This window comes from Bombina bombina, chromosome 5, assembly GCF_027579735.1.
Source record: "Bombina bombina isolate aBomBom1 chromosome 5, aBomBom1.pri, whole genome shotgun sequence".
Classification (NCBI taxonomy): Eukaryota; Metazoa; Chordata; class Amphibia; order Anura; family Bombinatoridae; genus Bombina; species Bombina bombina.
The window spans coordinates 191,684,482-191,703,067 of NC_069503.1; positions in this window are offsets into that span (position 1 = coordinate 191,684,482).

Here is an 18,586-nt window from a genome sequence, read left to right on the forward strand (position 1 = left end):
CCAGAGTTCTGAACCAAAAAAAAGCTTAGATGCCTTCTTTTTCAAATAAAGATAGCAAGATAGTGAAGAAAAATTGATAATAGGAGTAAATTAGAAAGTTGCTTAAAATTGGATGCTTTATCTGAATCACAAAAGAAGAAAATTGGGTTCAGTGTCCCTTTAATGGGCCACAGCAAATGAGGTAAGATAATTAACATTCAAGAGGCCTTTATAGAGGTGTATCCTGTGGTGACAAACAAATGCATATTTTGTAACAAAATGACAAGTTCTAAGTGCTTTTACAACATTTAGTTTGTATATAGATCTGTTGTGATGCAGTACTTTGTGCTGTGTGTCATTCCAATTATATATAAATAGATATAAGAACTGAATTCTTCTGATTTAATTTAGAAGTATATGATGTGGTTGTTCTCTAATGATTAATTTGGCAATATCTTATGTAACATGCACCGACCTTTAATTCTTTATATAGACCAATTTATTATTAGTAGAGAAAAGGTAGCTGTTAGATTTAATGGACCATTAAACCCAACATTTTGTGTCCCAATTCAGATAACGCATACAGTTTTAAACTTTACATTTTAGCGAAAGCGAATGTAAATGTTTAATGAAAATTCAGTATTCTTTTTGTTTTAAATGAAACGGATACCGAATAGTGCAACCACTGAGTATGAGTATTCAGGGAAAGGAATTTCGCCCAAAATAAAAATGTCTTGGCTGCACATCTCTAGTTCCCAGTAGTGCAGAATATGTACATATTATTTTTCTATAAAGGAAACCCAGAGAACAAAGAAGTACATTTAAATGTGTCTTAAAATGAGATGCTATCTAAATCATTCAAGTTTAATTTCCTATTCGTTTAATAAAGAGTTTAAAAAATAACAAAACTTTGTAGATTCTTAATCAGACCCTTCTCTATTTGGAACAGCATAGTAATAGAACCTGGTTCTGACATATTTTCTTTTCATTAAGTAATCTGCCACCACTCACTGGCAGTGCTAAAATATAACAATTGTAATGCCCAATATTATGAAAAGATGTACAGTACTCTATTTTTGACTATGAGTGTTACTCATGGATTATTTTGTGAGGTTGCTATCTACTATCTATCTCTGTCTGATTGTTCTTTTTTCATATAGCGCACCTTCAGCTTAGTACACTTTCGGTTTAGCACTAAAGAGCAAACCAGGATCTGCGTTTTTAAGCATTCTATATTAGTCTGTTAGGTGAAGGATTTAGCGCTGCCACGTTATCTGTCCTCTAGATGTAAGTGTGTCCTAGGCATTCGCTAGAGGGCTAACATTTTACTTTCTAATTGTAATATGAAAGTGAAAAGAGGAGTGCTATTTTCATGATCCACTTGTAATCTAGGTCTAAATAGTCTGAGCTTGCAGAGAGAGTAACCCTGAGTAGCTTCTCTCTCTAGGTTTACTTGAATACTCTTTATCTTTATCACTATATACAGTGAGACCTCCTTGTTTATTTAGCTTTTCTAAATCCAGTACTTAAAGGGATAGAAGGGTCAAAACTTAAATGTGCATGGGTGCATTTCAATTTAAAATAGAAACTTTTTTTTGCAATTTACTTCCATTAGCAAAAATGTTTCTAGTAAAGGTTATTACTGTTTTCGTGCGACATACTCACACATGCTGTGAGGGCCCGTGCAACAGTATTCAATTAGCACTCCTTCTCAGAGAGTCAGTGGTGGTTGTACGACACAAATTAAGTCATACAATTTAGCAGTACACACCATCTTCAGCTCTCTGAGCTTTAACACTGGGGTACGGGCCCTCACAGGATATTTGCGAATGCCGCAGAAATACAGTAATAACTTTTACTAGAAGCATTTTTGCTAATTTAAATATATTGCAAAAAAAGCTTCTTTTTTCAAATTGAAGTGAATGTTGACCTCTCTATCCCTTTAAATATCTAAATATTCAGTATTGGCAGGGATACAACGGGCAAAATCAGGCATTTCAAATGACAGAATAAAATTAAAGGAGTTATTTGTAAACAGTCTAATACACTCCAGCAGGTAAAATGGAATACTGGGAACACAGTAAAAAGAGAAAATACTTACAGTACACTGTTATCATAGTAGTTATAAAATATTTCCCACTACAATTATATGAAATGATATGCAATATATAATGATATATATGTAATGTAATCTCTCATCATTACTTCTGTTTAGTACCATGAGATACTTGATAAGACTAATATTAATACCACCACCACCACCAACAACAATAATACCCCAGTATAAAAGTGTCACATTATATAATTATCTATACATAATGGTTGTGAGGTTTTTATAGGTGTATTATACAGTATAAAGATTAATGATTTAATGGACAATAAACTCAAAATGTAATTACCTAAAACATCTTTAATTATGAATGTTAAAAACATTTCAAAGTACAACCGTTAGTTATTTTGCCTGCTTTTCTTTTAATTCGAACACTGTGCTTTTTCCCACTGCCCCAAAGAAATGCTGGAGCGCATCTTTGATTATTCAAAACACTGACATTCTACATAGTGATTGTTTGGTCCGTGCAGGAGTTCATTTTCTTAACCGTTCACAGCAGAGGTGATAAGATAAATATACTCAAGAGACTTTACAAGGGGAATGTCCTTGGACTGGAATTCAATACAAATTTGAAAACAGTTTAATTGCTAACACACACAAATACACACACATATGCACATGCACACACACATAAACACATATATACGCACACACACAAACGCACACACGCACACACACACACATAAGCACACACGCATGCACACACACAAACACATGCGAAAACAAAAACACACACACACATATTAGCACACGCACACACACACATTAGCACACACAAACACATGCACACACACTAATACGCACACATATGCACACACACACGCACACACACTTATAAGCACACACAAATGCACACAAACACATGCAAACACACAAAAACACATACGCACACACACACACACACACATAAGCACACACACATGCACACCCAAACACATGCACACACTAATATGCACACATATGCACATACACGCACACTTGCACCCACACACACATACACACACACACACACACATGCACAGACACACACACATACATGCACACACACACAAACATACATGCACACACACACGCACACTTGCGCGCACACACACTTGCACAGACACACACACATACATGCACACACACACAAACATACATGCCCACACATATGACACACACACACGCACACACCCACCCACCCACAAATATAAGTATACTTCATTGCCCTTTCCATTAAAAACTTATTAATTAATTGGAATAATACCCAAACTTTGATGTATATGAACTTTCCTAAGCTGAGACTTCAAGTAAGCGAATATTTGCTAAGACTTAATAGTAATCCATGTATGTTCAGCCCTAGGGAGAGATAACATTTTACTATTGACAGTTTGATGGATAAATCATACTCATGGTTGAAGCTGTGGTCTCACTGATATATGGTCTGACTTTGATAACTATACTATATGGGCAAATTACCAAGTCTTTAGAGAGACACTCAAATGTTTTGATCAACACTATCACAAACAGAAACTATATATATATATATATATATATATATATATATATATATATATATATATAGACTATTTCTAAAAAAAAATTTTGCACTAATAAAATAAAAAATTACATTTTTAGAACATACTGAAAATGAAAAATAAATAAATATTTCCTTAGTAACTCTCTTACCTCTGCCTGGCATTAATTATACACGTTTGTGCAGAATTGTACAATCTACATAATTCCATCACTCCTTTACAGCATCCCAAAAAACATCTAGATATGTCACTGTGTATTTTCATTATAATGCTCAGAGGGATTGAGGTCCTGTGATTGAATAAGGAACGCCATGCAAACTGGCACTTATTGCTTTCTCTGGATTTTAGCTATGCCTGGCACAGTTTTGATGTGGGCATCATTGTCTTGCTGGCAAATTAATCCTCTTATACATAACTTTAAAGGGATAGTAAAGTCCAAATTAAACATTCATGATTCAGATTGGACATGCAATGTTAAACAACTTTCTAATTTACTTTTATCATCAAATTTGTTGTGTTCTCTTGTCATTCTTAGGTAGGCTCATATGCTAATTTCTAAGTCCTTGAAGGCCACCTCTTATCTGAATGCATTTGACAGCTAGATTGCAGTAGTGCATGTGTTTCATAGAGATAACATTGTCCTCATGCACGTGGAGTTATTTAAGATTCAGCACTAATTGCCTGAAATGCAACTCTGTCAAAAGATCTGAGATAAGGAGGCAGTCAGCAGAAGCTTAGATACAAGGTAATTACCGAGGTTGTTGGTTGCAAAACTAGGGAATAATAAATAAAGAGATTATCTATCTTTTTAAACAATAACATTTTTGGAGTTTACTATCCCTTTAAGACAGAAGGGAAGGAATGCCCTGCAGAATAGTCTTTCTTTCATGTAATTAGCAAGAGTCCATGAGCTAGTGACGTATGGGATATACATTCCTACCAGGAGGGGCAAAGTTTCCCAAACCTCAAAATGCCTATAAATACACCCCTCACCACACCCACAATTCAGTTTTACAAACTTTGCCTCCTATGGAGGTGGTGAAGTAAGTTTGTGCTAGATTCTACGTTGATATGCGCTCCGCAGCAAGTTGGAGCCCGGTTTTCCTCTCAGCGTGCAGTGAATGTCAGAGGGATGTGAGGAGAGTATTGCCTATTTGAATGCAGTGATCTCCTTCTACGGGGTCTATTTCATAGGTTCTCTGTTATCGGTCGTAGAGATTCATCTCTTACCTCCCTTTTCAGATCGACGATATACTCTTATTTATATACCATTACCTCTGCTGATTTTCGTTTCAGTACTGGTTTGGCTTTCTACAAACATGTAGATGAGTGTCCTGGGGTAAGTAAATCTTATTTTCTGTGACACTCTAAGCTATGGTTGGGCACTTTATTTATAAAGTTCTAAATATATGTATTCAAACATTTATTTGCCTTGACTCAGGATGTTCAACATTCCTTATTTTCAGACAGTCAGTTTCATATTTGGGATAATGCATTTGAATCAATTTTTTTCTTACCTTAAAATTTGACTCTTTTTTCCCTGTGGGCTGTTAGGCTCGCGGGGGCTGAAAATGCTTAATTTTATTGCGTCATTCTTGGCGCGGACTTTTTTGGCGCAAAAAATCTTTTCTGTTTCCGGCGTCATACGTGTCGCCGGAAGTTGCGTCATTTTTTTGACGTCCTTTTGCGCCAAAAATGTCGGCGTTCCGGATGTGGCGTCATTTTTGGAGCCAAAAAGCATTTAGGCGCCAAAAAATATGGCCGTCGCTTTTGTCTCCACATTATTTCAGTCTCATTTTTTCTTTGCTTCTGGTTACTATAAGCTTGTTTATTGGCATTTTTTCCCATTCCTGAAACTCATTTAAGGAATTTGATCAATTTTGCTTTATATGTTGTTTTTTCTCTTACATATTGCAAGATGTCTCACGTTGCATCTGAGTCAGAAGATACTTCAGGAAAATCGCTGTCTAGTGCTGGAACTACCAAAGCTAAGTGTATCTGCTGTAAACTTTTGGTAGCTATTCCTCCGGCTGTTGTTTGTATTAATTGTCATGACAAACTTGTTAAAGCAGATAATATTTCCTTTAGTAATGTACCATTGCCTGTTGCAGTTCCTTCAACATCTAAGGTGCAGAATGTTCCTGATAACATAAGAGATTTTGTTTCTGAATCCATCAAGAAGGCTATGTCTGTTATTTCTCCTTCTAGTAAACATAAAAAATCTTTTAAAACTTCTCTCTCTACAGATGAATTTTTAAATGAACATCATCATTCTGATTCTGATGACTCTTCTGGTTCAGAGGATTCTGTCAGAGATTGATGCTGATAAATCTTCATATTTATTTAAAATGGAATTTATTCGTTCTTTACTTAAAGAAGTACTAATTGCTTTAGAAATAGAGGATTCTGGTCCTCTTGATACTAATTCTAAACGTTTAGATAAGGTATTTAAATCTCCTGTGGTTATTCCAGAAGTTTTTCCTGTTCCTAATGCTATTTCTGAAGTAATTTCCAGAGAATGGGATCAATTGGGTAATTCATTTACTCCTTCTAAACGTTTTAAGCAATTATATCCTGTGCCGTCTGACAGATTAGAATTTTGGGACAAAATCCCTAAAGTCGATGGGGCTATTTCTACCCTTGCTAAACGTACTACTATTCCTACGTCGGATGGTACTTCGTTTAAAGATCCTTTAGATAGGAAAATTGAATCCTTTCTAAGAAAAGCTTATCTGTGTTCAGGTAATCTTCTTAGACCCGCTATATCATTGGCTGATGTTGCTGCAGCTTCAACTTTTTGGTTGGAGACTTTAGCGCAACAAGTAACAGATCATGATTCTCATAATATTATTATTCTTCTTCAGCATGCTAATAATTTTATCTGTGATGCCATCTTTGATATTATCAGAGTTGATGTCAGGTTTATGTCTCTAGCTATTCTAGCTAGAAGAGCTTTATGGCTTAAAACTTGGAATGCTGATATGGCTTCTAAATCAACTCTACTTTCCATTTCTTTCCAGGGTAACAAATTATTTGGTTCTCAGTTGGATTCTATTATCTCAAATGTTACGGGTGGGAAAGGAACTTTTTTACCACAGGATAAAAAATCTAAGGGTAAAAACAGGGCTAATAATCGTTTTCGTTCCTTTCATTTCAACAAAGAACAAAAGCCTGATCCTTCATCTTCAGGAGCAGTTTCAGTTTGGAAACCATCTCCAGTCTGGAATAAATCCAAGCCTTCTAGAAAGGCAAAACCTGCTTCTAAGTCCACATGAAGGTGCGGCCCTCATTCCAGCTCAGCTGGTAGGCGGGCAGGTTATGTTTTTTCAAAGAAATTTGGATCAATTCTGTTCACAATCTTTGGATTCAGAACATTGTTTCAGAAGGGTACAGAATTGGTTTCAAGATGAGACCTCCTGCAAAGAGATTTTTTCTTTCCCGTGTCCCAGTAAATCCAGTGAAAGCTCAAGCATTTCTGAATTGTGTTTCAGATCTAGAGTTGGCTGGAGTAATTATGCCAGTTCCAGTTCTGGAACAGGGGATGGGGTTTTATTCAAATCTCTTCATTGTACCAAAGAAGGAGAATTCCTTCAGACCAGTTCTGGATCTAAAAATATTGAATCGTTATGTAAGGATACCAACATTCAAAATGGTAACTGTAAGGACTATCTTGCCTTTTGTTCAGCAAGGGCATTATATGTCCACAATAGATTTACAGGATGCATATCTGAATATTCCGATTCATCCAGATCATTATCAGTTCCTGAGATTCTCTTTTCTGGACAAGCATTACCAGTTTGTGGCTCTGCCGTTTGGCCTAGCTACAGCTCCAAGAATTTTTACAAAGGTTCTCGGTGCCCTTCTGTCTGTAATCAGAGAACAGGGTATTGTGGTATTTCCTTATTTGGACGATATCTTGGTACTTGCTCAGTCTTCACATTTAGCAGAATCTCATACGAATCGACTTGTGTTGTTTCTTCAAGATCATGGTTGGAGGATCAATTCACCAAAAAGTTCATTGATTCCTCAGACAAGGGTAACCTTTCTGGGTTTCCAGATAGATTCAGTGTCCATGACTCTGTCTTTAACAGACAAGAGACGTCTAAAATTGATTTCGGCTTGTCAAAACCTTCAGTCACAATCATTCCCTTCGGTAGCCTTATGCATGGAAATTCTAGGTCTTATGACTGCTGCATCGGACGCGATCCCCTTTGCTCGTTTTCACATGCGACCTCTTCAGCTCTGTATGCTGAATCAATGGTGCAAGGATTACACAAAGATATCTCAATTAATATCTTTAAAACCGATTGTACGACACTCTCTAACGTGGTGGACAGATCACCATCGTTTGATTCAGGGGGCTTCTTTTGTGCTTCCGACCTGGACTGTAATTTCAACAGATGCAAGTCTCACAGGTTGGGGAGCTTTGTGGGGATCTCTGACAGCACAAGGAGTTTGGGAATCTCAGGAGGTGAGATTACCGATCAATATTTTGGAACTCCGTGCAATTTTCAGAGCTCTTCAGTTTTGGCCTCTTCTGAAGAGAGAATCGTTCATTTGTTTTCAGACAGACAATGTCACAACTGTGGCATACATCAATCATCAAGGAGGGACTCACAGTCCTCTGGCTATGAAAGAAGTATCTCGAATTCTGGTTTGGGCGGAATCCAGCTCCTGTCTAATATCTGCGGTTCATATCCCAGGTATAGACAATTGGGAAGCGGATTATCTCAGTCGCCAAACGTTGCATCCGGGCAAATGGTCTCTTCACCCAGAGGTATTTCTTCAGATTGTTCAAATGTGGGAGCTTCCAGAAATAGATCTGATGGCGTCTTATCTAAACAAGAAACTTCCCAGGTATCTGTCCAGATCCCGGGATCCTCAGGCGGAAGCAGTGGATGCATTATCACTTCCTTGGAAGTATCATCCTGCTTATATCTTTCCGCCTCTAGTTCTTCTTCCAAGAGTAATCTCCAAGATTCTGAAGGAATGCTCGTTTGTTCTACTGGTAGCTCCGGCATGGCCTCACAGGTTTTGGTATGCGGATCTTGTCCGGATGGCCTCTTGCCATCCGTGGACTCTTCCGCTACGACCAGACCTTCTGTCGCAAGGTCCTTTTTTCCATCAGGATCTCAAATCCTTAAATTTAAAGGTATGGAGATTGAACGCTTGATTCTTGGTCAAAGAGGTTTCTCTGACTCTGTGATTAATACTATGTTACAGGCTCGTAAATCTGTATCCAGAGAGATAGTCTGGAAGACTTATATTTCTTGGTGTCTTTCTCATCATTTTTCTTGGCATTCTTTTAGAATTCCGAGAATTTTACAGTTTCTTCAGGATGGTTTAGATAAAGGTTTATCCGCAAGTTCTTTGAAAAGACAAATCTCTGCTCTTTCTGTTCTTTTTCACAGAAAGATTGCTAATCTTCCTGATATTCATTGTTTTGTACAAGCTTTGGTTCGTATAAAACCTGTCATTAAGTCAATTTCTCCTCCTTGGAGTTTGAATTTGGTTCTGGGGGCTCTTCAAGCTCCTCCGTTTGAACCTATGTATTCATTGGACATTAAATTACTTTCTTGGAAAGTTTTGTTCCTTTTGGCAATCTCTTCTGCCAGAACAGTTTCTGAATTATCTGCTCTTTCTTGTGAGTCTCCTTTTCTGATTTTTCATCAGGATAAGGCAGTGTTGCGAACTTCTTTTGAATTTTTACCTAAAGTTGTGAATTCTAACAACATTAGTAGAGAAATTGTGGTTCCTTCATTATGTCCTAATCCTAAGAATTCTAAGGAGAAATCATTGCATTCTTTGGATGTTGTTAGAGCTTTGAAATATTATGTTGAAGCTACTAAGTCTTTCCGAAAGACTTCTAGTTTATTTGTTATCTTTTCCGGTTCTAGAAAAGGCCAGAAAGCTTCTGCCATTTCTTTGGCATCTTGGTTGAAATCTTTAATTCATTTTGCCTATGTTGAGTCGGGTAAAACTCTGCCTCAAAGGATTACAGCTCATTCTACTAGGTCAGTTTCTACTTCCTGGGCGTTTAGGAATGAAGCTTCGATTGATCAGATTTGCAAAGCAGCAACTTGGTCCTCTTTGCATACTTTTACTAAATTCTACCATTTTGATGTATTTTCTTCTTCTGAAGCAGTTTTTGGTAGAAAAGTACTTCAGGCAGCGGTTTCAGTTTGAATCTTCTGCTTATGTTTTTCATTAAACTTTATTTTGGGTGTGGATTATTTTCAGCAGGAATTGGCTGTCTTTATTTTTATCCCTCCCTCTCTAGTGACTCTTGCGTGGAAAGATCCACATCTTGGGTAATCATTATCCCATACGTCACTAGCTCATGGACTCTTGCTAATTACATGAAAGAAAACATAATTTATGTAAGAACTTACCTGATAAATTCATTTCTTTCATATTAGCAAGAGTCCATGAGGCCCGCCCTTTTTTTGGGGTGGTTATGATTTTTGTATAAAGCAAAATTATTCCAATTCCTTATTTTATATGCTTTCGCACTTTTTTATCACCCCACTTCTTGGCTATTCGTTAAACTGAATTGTGGGTGTGGTGAGGGGTGTATTTATAGGCATTTTGAGGTTTGGGAAACTTTGCCCCTCCTGGTAGGAATGTATATCCCATACGTCACTAGCTCATGGACTCTTGCTAATATGAAAGAAATGAATTTATCAGGTAAGTTCTTACATAAATTATGTTTTTCTTTGGTCAAAGTATAGTTGATCATATACAGGTCAACAACTCCAGAATAGGTAAAACATTTCCACTTACTATTTCCTGTACCATATATAATTGTAATTATAATTTAAAAAAAATATTGAATGGAGATTTAAAACAGTGTTCATCTTAATGCACTATTTAGTATTTTTTTAAGAAATAGAGGAACTAATAGAGCCATGCTGAATACTATCTATATAAAATGGATATTTTTTTCACAGTATATAGCTATTATTTTTTATAAGGATTTTCTATGAAACAGCATACAAAGGTTGTTTTTGAATATTTTCCTCAGTTTTTATCATTATTTATCAAATGTTCTTAATTTGCAATGATTGAAAAAAATGGATATCAATAAACAAAACTAAGTAATACTATGCACTTTAAATCTCTTTTACCTACAGTATATTTCTTATATAATAATCCTTGTTCAACATATCTGAATAAAGAAGATGAGAGTAAACTCTATTTCAATTACTTAAAAAAAAATATCTTCATTCAGCAATTATGTTTTTTTCCAACTGTAAACATGATATCATTATATTGTACTTGCATACAAAGGCACATCCAATTATTTATTTATTTTTAAATCTCTTAGCACAACTACAAATTGCATTAAAAAATGATAGTGTATACCTAGGTTTATACCATGTATTATATTTTATTTTTGCTTAATATTGTGATTTATTTTGCTATTTCTAAAATAATTTACAATCATACTATTGATAGTTTACATGTTGTCTTTTTAATGTCTTCATTTCATTTCCCCCTAAAATAACATTAAGCAAAAACGTAAAATTAATGTACTCTATCAGTAATTCTTATTTCTAAACAATACACAGCTGAACTAAAAGTGTAGACACATTTTAGAAATCTCTCTTATTATTATTTATTTTTATTATGCAAATAAACTAGCTGCTGTTATCATTCTGGAAAAAATAAATAAATAAAATAATAAATAATAATAAAAATAATATATATATATATATATATATATATATATATATATATATATATATATATATATATATATATATACAAATAAAATAAATAAATAAAGCAAATATAATTGCTATAATTGCTTAGAAAAAACAAATGATCTGTTTCCCTTACATTTTTCCTAGGGAAGCCAGCTGTTTAATTAATGACTAGTTATGTTTATTTGTCTCTAAAAAATGGGAACTACAGAGAGCTAGGGAAACTGTACTCACTTTTTGTGCATAGTGTAGCACATTTGTTTTTCTGGTAACTTATGCAACATACACAAATGCCATTGCAAGGTACTCTACCTCCATGCTAAGAAACAAAAAAAATCAAAAAAATCCAGACGCACTGATGACTACACATCTGGTTGGGATAATTAGTTTTTTCAATTCCATTTTCTAAAGCTGCTGTTTGCATCAGTTCTACATCCAGGAAGATCCTGTACACAAACTGGAAAACAAATATAAGATCTTTTCAGTGCTTGTTTGCATACCAATCCCCCAAATTCTTTGTGTTTTCACCTCTTTGTGAATGGGATGAACTGAAGTACAGGGAACCATCTAATACACAGAGTCTTATAGTGACTCTCTAGTAACCAGTGCATTGACAACAATCCCATCAAAGATAATTTATTTGCCTGCTTAAATCAGCATATACACTATGGCCACTGGCATCCAATAGCCCTTCTACAAACTCAGCTGAGTCTTATGTTAGAAGGACAAAGAATATGTTAGGAACAGCTGGCACATCAGATAGCTTAATGTGTACACAGTAAGGGCACTCAAAGCTGAATCTTGCATACTTGCAGTTTAGGGTACAATGACTGCAGCCACATCATTTATTTTTCACACGTTCTATTTCGATAAAAACATACTTTTGTTTTCTGAAAAAAGAAAAATAAATTTAGAAGATCAAAGATAAAAATAAAATACTTAGGGCTAGATTACATTACAAACAAAATAGCAGACATATGGAATCCTTACATCATATCAATCATGGGTACATTTCAGTTTAGAATAGAAACATTTTGTAATATACATGTATTACCAAAAATGCATCTAACAAATTCTATATCAATTTCAAAAGTGTATTTAAGTATGCACCGTGCATCGGCATTTTAAACTAAGCATTTACTCAGAGAGCCTAAGGTGCTTTCACCATCTGGTAAACACTCACACCTAGATTACAAGTCTTGCGTTAGCCTTAAAAAGCAGCGTTGAGAGGTCCCAACACTGCTTTTTTCCTAACGCTAGTATTACGAGTCTTGAAATGACAAGTGTACTGCTCACTTTTTTGGCCAGAGTCGTTAATACCGCAAATCCACTTACTTAAATTGCGTATCCTATATTTTCAATGGGACTTGCATAACGCCGGTATTACGAGTCTGACAAAAAGTGAGCGGTAAAGCCTCTCCTGTCAAGACTGGTACCGCATTTAAAAGTCAGTAGTTAAGAGTTTTATGGGCTAACGCCGTAGCATAAAACTCTTAACTAAAGTGCTAAAAAGTACACTAACACCCATAAACTACATATTAACCTCTAAACCGAGGCCCCCCCCACATCGTAAACACAAAAAAAATATTTTTAACCCCTAATCTGCCGAACCGGACATCGCTGCCACTATAATAAACATATTAACCCCTAAACCGCCACCCTCCCGCATCGCAAACACTAGTTAAATTTTTATTAACCCCTAATCTGCCGTCCCTAACATCGCTTACACCGACCTACATTTATTAACCCCTAATCTGCCGACCCCAACGTCGCCGCAACTATATTAAAGTTATTAACCCCTAAATCTAAGTCTAACCCTAACACCCCCCTAACTTAAATAAATCTAAATAAAATAACTATCATTCACTAAATTATTCCGATTTAAAACTAAATACTTACCTATAAAATAAACCCTAACATAACTACAATATAACTAATAGTTACATTGTAGCTATCTTATGGATTTTTTTTTATTTTACAGGCAACTTTGTATTTATTTTAACTAGGTAGAATAGTTATTAAATAGTTACCTAAACTAAATACAATTAAATACAATTGAAAAAAATGATCTAAAGTACGAACCCCCCCCCACTAAATTACAGAATATAATAAAATAATTACAAGAATTTTAAACTAATTACACCTAATCTAATCCCCCTAATAAAATAAAAAAGCCCCCCAAAATAATAAAAATCCCTACCCTATACTAAATTACAAATAGCCCTTAAAAGGGCCTTTTGCGGGGCATTGCCCCAAAGTAATCAGCTCTATTACCTGTAATAAAAAATACAATACCCCCCCAACATTAAAACCCACCACCCACATACCCAACCCTACTCTAAAACCCACCCAATCCCCCCTTAATAAAACCTAACACTAACCCCTTGAAGATCACCTACCTTGAGAAGTCTTCACCCAGCCGGGCCGAAGTCCTCAACGAAGCCGGGCGAAGTGTTTTACCTGCTTACCGCTAACGTAAGCAGCGCTGGTATTGAGGTGAGATGTGGAGCTAAATTTTGCTCTACGCTCACTTTTTTGCGGCTAACGCCGGGTTTCTAAATACCCATAATACCAGCGTTACTGTAAGTGAGCGGTGAGGGAAAACTGCTCATTAGCAACGCACAGCCTTACCGACAAAACTCGTAATCTAGGCGTCAATTTGTTAGTTGCTGACATGATACAAGCCCCACCGGTGCTCTGAGCAGCCACAATATTTAAAATGCTGGTTCATTGAGAATATCAATCAATTCTTCACATGCACGTGCAGAGAAAAATGTTAACACTAAAAAAGTGATGTTTTACTAGAAGCATTTTTGCAAATACATGTATATTGCAAATATGTTTCTATTGCAAAAAGTAATCCATCTATGTGCATTTCAATTTTGACCAGAATGTCCCTTTAATTTCCTTCAGGTAATGGATTTCTATTATGACCCACACAAAAATGATTTATGTTGGATAATGCTGAAGAATAAAGACTCTCTAGCTCAATACTTTCATGCAGGTAATAGAGTTTTTGGATTATTTTCTTTGCTATACATTTTCCATATTCGTTGAAACCTAAAATGTTTCTATCATGATTCAGATAGAACATAACAAAAAGCCTATAATTTTTGCTTCATTCTCTCAGTATCCTTTGTAGGAGGATGAGCAATGCACTTCTGGGAGCTAGATGAACACATCAGTAATCCAATGCCAGAAGGCAGATATGTACAGCCACCAATCAGCAGCTATCTCCCAGCTCCTGAGCCTACCTACCTAGGTATTCTTTTTAACAATTCATACCAAGAGAACTCAGCAAATTAGATCATTAAAGTACATAGGAATGTTGTTTAAAATTGCATGCTCTATCTGAATCATGAAGGAAAAATGTTAGTTAATCAATAATTTACCAATGTAATTAATTTAAATGTATTTAATTGTCTCATCGGTTCTTTCATTCACTCATATAAAAAAAATGTTGCTGTATAAATGTATTATTTCTTCTGCTTACTTTCGTGTGAAATACCCCTCTGTACTTTGGCTGAACCTGGTACCTGATACATAGAAATAGCTGTGCACAAACCAATTTCCTCTGTAATTCAGTACTTACTTCATCAAGGTGACATTTTTTAATGCATTAACACTGTGTTTGTTGCAATTGTTTTTCAACAGCCAAACGTCACCTACCACTTATTTAAAGGAACCAATCAAGACTCGTACTGGAGTAGACGCAACTAGCAACTGCCATTTTGTTAGCTAGGTTAGGTTGTACTGATTTATAGTTTCATATCTTATAATCTCTTCCGAGGCCTGTTAGTGACAGATAGGTGACAGGGTAAGGGCTGTGGAGCCCTCCATGTGCGCTTCCAATCCTCAGAAATAGAAAACTCTCAAAGGGATATGACTCAAAAAGTTTCTTTTATGATTCTGACAGAGCATACCATAAAAAAGAGCATAAAATAAAAGTTTCCAATTTACTTCTATTACTTCTATTATCAAATTTGCTTTGTTCCCGTGATATTCTTTGTTGAAGAGATACGTAGGTAGGCATCTGGAGCACTACATGGCAGGAAATAGCACTGCCATCTAGTGATCTTGCAAATGGATAACATTCTTGCAAAACTGCTGCCATATAGTGTTCTAGAAATACTAACATTATGTCCCTGCTGTTCAACAAAAGATACGAAGAGAATGATGCAAAATTGATAATAGAAGTAAATTAGGAAGTTGTTTAAAATCACATTCTCTATATGAATCACACAAGAAAAATTTTGGGTTTCATTAATGTTGAAGGTTACATTACAGGAACAGAGGCAAAATAAATAATGAAAGGGCTTGTTTTCACAAACGTGCTCAGCGTGTGGCAGAATCTGTGGAGTCATTTGTGTGCAGCCTGTATGAAACTAGCTGAATTCTGTGAGTTTGGTGTTGCTAAAGAAGAGCAAATCAGAGACAGAATATTCATAGGAATTGCAGATGCTGAGGTCTCACTGAAGCTACAGTTGGAGGCTGATTTAACATTGGATGGGGCTATTAAGATGGCCCGCCAGAGTGAAAAAGCAAAGTGCTGATCTGAGGTCTGAGAGTATTGTGGATGAAGTGCAGCAGTTCAGGAGAGCTGCTAGTGAAAGGCACAGTGTTAGCGGTAGACCAAGGGCAACAGATAGGCCCAGAAGTGGATGGGCGCAGCATGCTCGCTGCATGCGGTGTAACCGTACCCATGATCAGAGTGTCGTATACCATGCTAAAGACAAAAGATGTAGAAAATGTAACCGAATGGGCCATTTTGAAGTGGCGGGTAAAACTGAATACATTAAGGAGATGCATGATGCATGTGAATAGTGACCAGGAGGGTCAAGAAGTGTCCTTTGTAGGGTCCGTTGTTGAACGGTCTGGTTCAGATGAAGATTGGCGGGTTACTCTTACTGTAATTGGAGCCAAAGTTGCTTTTAAGATTGACACAGGAGCAGACATCACTGTTATGTCCCTTGCAGCATTCATAAAACTGCCTCAACAGCTTCAGCTGGCGAAAGTTACAACAAAAGTTCATAGTCCTGGTGGCCGCATCGATTGTGCGGGGAAATTTCTTGCCAGCTGCGAGTACAAGCAGAGGAAATTCACCATGTGGGTACATGTGATTAGAGGTCAGTGTGCTAACAACATATTGAGCAGAAAAGCATAAAGGTGATGCAGTCCCATACAGCATTACCACTCCTCGTAGAATTCTGTTCCCGCTCATGCCTCAAGTGGAGAAGGAACTTCTGTGCATGAAGAATATGGGAGTTATTGAAGAGGCTGTTGAAGCAACTGACTGGTGTGCCCCCATTGTACCTGTTGCGAAAAAAACAGGAAGGTACGCATCTGCGTAGACTTGAATAGGCTGAATAAGGCAGTGAAGAGAGAGAGATATGTGCTGCCGACACTTGAAGACATAGCTCTACTCTGGCAGACACCTCTAGATCCAAAGTGCCGCAAACTGACTACCTTCATTACACCGGTAGGTCGGTTTTGCTTCTGCAGACTCCCCTTCGGGATATCCTCTGCTCCTGAAATCTTTCAAAGAGAGATGAGTTCTCTCCTAAGGGACCACAAGGGCACGGCAGTCGCCATGGACGACATTTTGGTATATGGGTCTACATTGGAAGAACATGATCAGTGATTGAGCTGTGTGCTGCAAACCATTAGAGAGTCCGGGCTGAAATTAAATAAGGAGAAATGCCATTTTAGGAAGGCTGAGTTATGTTACTTTGGGCATATTATCAATGGGGATGGCATCAAGACGGACCCTGATAAAATCCTTGCTATTGAACAGATGAAAAGTCCTTCTGATGTACATGAGCTGAGACAAATATTGGGCCTTGTGAATTATGTGGGCAGGTTCCTTCCAGATTTATCCACAATACTACACCCTATCACAGAGTTGTTAAAGAAAGATGTTGCCTGGGTCTGGGGACCTTCACAGGAAGAATCTTTTGTGCAGGTCAAGTCCCTGCTGGGGTCTGCCCCAGTGTTGAGGTTCTACGACCCTTCTAAAAAGACTGTGGTTAGTGCTGATGCGAGCAGTTATGGGTTAGGGGCCACCCTCCTACATTTGAATGAGAACAAACTACAGCCCATCGCCTACTGTTCCCGTACACTGATGGCTGCTGAGTCGAAATACGCCCAAATTGTGAAAGAGTGCCTGGCTGCAGTTTGGGCCTGTGAATGCTTCCAGTGTTACCTAGTGGATTTAGAGAAATTTAGTCTGGAGACTGACCATAAACCGCTAGTCCCTCTAATCAACATCTATGATATTGACAAAACACCCCTAAGGTGCCAGAGACATCTGATGAGGCTGCTCAGGTTTAACGTTCAGGCAGTGCATGTGCCGGGGAAACAACTGGTAGTGGCAGATACACTTTCCAGGCTCCCGCTTGCTGCTGCTGAAGAATCTTCAATGGAATCAGATGTGAAAGTGTATGTAAATTCAGTTCTGGCATCCAAATCCATTTCATCAGGGAAGCTAGAGAAAATAAGAAAGGAGACATATTTAGATACTGACCTTCAAGAAGTTATTAAGTACATAAAAGAAGGTTGGCCTGAGAGCCGGGCAGCCTGGATGTCTTTAAGTTCTTACCAGTCAGAAAAGTCACAGCTCACGGAACTGGATGGGTTGGTGCTGTTCCAGGACCGCATTGTTATTCCTGTTAGCATGCGGCAGGAGATGTTAAGCACGATTCATGATGGCCACCTGGTCATTACAAAGTGCAGAGAAAGGGCAGCTATGGCAGTATGGTGGCTTGGGATCAGTTCCGACATCGCAAGCCATGTGTCAAAATGTGCCTTTTGCCGGGAACGCAGAGAAGGGAGCCCTTGATTTCTACTCTGCTGCCTGCAGGCCCATAGCAGAAAATATCTGCTGATTTGTGCAAATTGCACGGGAAAAAGTACCTAGTCATGATTGACTACTATTCCAGGTATTTGGAGATTGCACCCTTGAATGAGATCACAAATCAAGCCGTTATCATTTGTCTCAAGAGCTTGTTCGCCCGGTGGGGCATACCAATGGAGTTAGTGAGTGATAATGGAATACAGTTTGCTTCCACGGAGTTCAGTTCTATCAGCAGTGAATATGATTTTGTCCCTTCTATGTTGAGTCCACATTACCCGCAGGCCAATGGAATGGCTGAAAGGGCAGTTAAAACAACAAAGTTCATTTTGAAGCAATCTGAGCCGTACCTAGCCCTCTTGTCCTATAGGGCGACTCCCATTCAAGCCATGGGTTTTAGCCCAGCACAGCTGATGCTAGGACG